General features: G+C 37.4%; 1 pseudogene; it reads right to left on the reverse strand.

Annotated features, from left to right (window-relative positions):
• Positions 1-844: 844 nt before the first annotated feature.
• On the reverse strand, positions 845-1,456 carry LOC123235683 (annotated as a pseudogene).
• Between the last annotated feature and the right edge of the window lie 838 nt (positions 1,457-2,294).

Below are 2,294 nucleotides of genomic sequence, written 5' to 3' on the forward strand. Positions count from 1 at the left end.
TAAAAATAATAATCTTCAGAATTAAGTTAAAAGATTTTTGGGGTTTTTTATAATTATAATTTTTGAAATTAAATTTAAAAAATTTTAATTTATGGATTTTGTTAATTTATAAAATCTAATTAAAAATTTTAAATAACTCTCAGAGTTAAATTAAAATAAATTTTTGTTTTTAATTTTTTTTAATAAACCTTTATCTTCTGTCTTAGAATGAATACTAAGTATCAGTTCCAAGGCTAATAAAGCAGTAAAGGCTAGGCAATTATTAAATGATTTGGCTGGGGGAGGTCCTCATACAAACAGGAAGTGTCTGAGGTCAAATTTGAACCCAAGACCTCCTGTCTCCAGGCCTGCCTCTCTATTCACTGAGTCACTTAGCTGCCCCTGTTTTAAAATACTTCTTAAAAACAAAATTTAATCTAATTTATACATTTACGAAATTTGATTTAAAACAAAAATTTCAAATTAAAGAATTCCAGCATTAAGTTAAAAGAAAATTTTATTTGTTTTAAAGAGATTCTTCATATAATTATTAAAATTAAATTTTATAAATGTAATTTAATTTAAAATTAATAAAATTTAACATAAAATGTAAATTTTAAAAACTGCCAGAAATAAATGAAAAACTTTTGGTTTTTATTTACTTATCTATTTAACACTGAATATTTTATTGATGGGATACAGTATAGGACTCTATGCTTCTTCTCTCTACTGTAGGGGTGCTTTGGGTCAAGAATGTGAATGGGGCATTAGCTCCGAAGTATAGGGATACCGAGAGGTTAAGGATGTGGACCTCCCTGGTGGTGAAACTCTTTTGGCTGGGGATGAAGAGCCATGGCTTTCCACTTTACTCCTCGGAGGTTATATAGACCATGATCTCTACTACATAGTTGCTATGACTGTACTCATTGTCATACCAGTAAATGAGCTTGACAAAATGGTCCTTGAAGGTAATACCAGTTCCAGCATCAAAGGTAGAAGAGAGGGTGTTGCTGTTAAAGTCACAGGATACAAATTGGTCCTCTGTGTGGTCCAAGATGCCCTCCAAGGGACCTCTGATACTTGCTTCACTACCTTCTTGTTATCATCATACTTGGCAGGTTTCTCCAGGCAGCAGGTCAGATCCACAAAAGGTACATCGGGAGCAGGAACATGGAAGGTCATGCCTCTCAGCTTCCTATTCAACTCAAGGTATGACCTTGCCTAGAGCCTTAGCGGCACCAGTGGAAACAGGGATGCTATTTTGAGAAGCACTAAGCCTGTCATGCCACAGCTTGCCAGAGGAGCCATTTACTATCTGCTTTGGAGTTGTAATGCCATGGGCTGTGGTCATGAGTCTTTCCACAATGCCAGAATTGTCACGAATGATCTTGGCCAAGGAGGCTAAGCAATTGGTAGTGCAGGAGGCATTAATGACCATCTTAAGGGAATTTTTGTATTTTTCATGGTTCTCTCCCATTAGGGTACTAGCAGAAAGGGTGACCCCCTTGGCTCTACCCAGTGGATTCTACAACATAGTCAGCTCCAGCATCTCCCTATATAATACGTGGGATCCTGCCCCTAGAAGGCAGTAATAGTTTTTCCACTGATCACCAGCTTTCCATTCTCATTTCCTTCACTTGCCATGGGTGGCATCATATTGGAATATATAAACCATGTAGCCAAGGTCAGTGAAGGAGCTACTGATGGCCATAATGGCTCTTCAGTTTGAGTTAAATGCAGCCTGGTCACCAGGACCTAATAGGGCCATATCTGTTGATTCTGACTTTTTCCATTTTATCTCAGAGATGCAACTGCAGCAGTGGATCCTGGCACTGAGCTTAGAGGAAATGCTGAGAGCTTGTTTTTTTGTTTTTTTTTTTAAACTGTCACCTTCTGTGGTTCCAAGGCAGAAGAGTGGTAAGGGGTAGGCAATGGGGGTTAAGTGACTTGCCCAGGGTCACAAGGCTAGGAAGTATCTGAGGTCTGATTTGAACCCAGGACCTTCCCAACTCCAGATCCGACTCTTTCCACTAAGCCACTTAACTGCCCCTCCTGTTTTGATTTGTTTTGTTTTCTTTAAGGATATTTTTATTTATTTAATTTAACATTTTAAAAATTATATTTATAATTAAAATATATATTTAAAAAACAAACAAACAAAAAAACCTTCTCCAAAAAGTGAAGTTTAGGCCCTTCACATTTTGTGGATTATTCCAAAGGCTCTCAAGTAAACACCTTGCCCTGCTGACTAGATGGGTTTCCCTTTAGAGGTGAGGGAGCTGAGTGGTGGATTCTTGGTGGTATCCTTTCTATGC

Source organism: Gracilinanus agilis, chromosome 2, assembly GCF_016433145.1.
Source record: "Gracilinanus agilis isolate LMUSP501 chromosome 2, AgileGrace, whole genome shotgun sequence".
NCBI lineage: Eukaryota > Metazoa > Chordata > Mammalia > Didelphimorphia > Didelphidae > Gracilinanus > Gracilinanus agilis.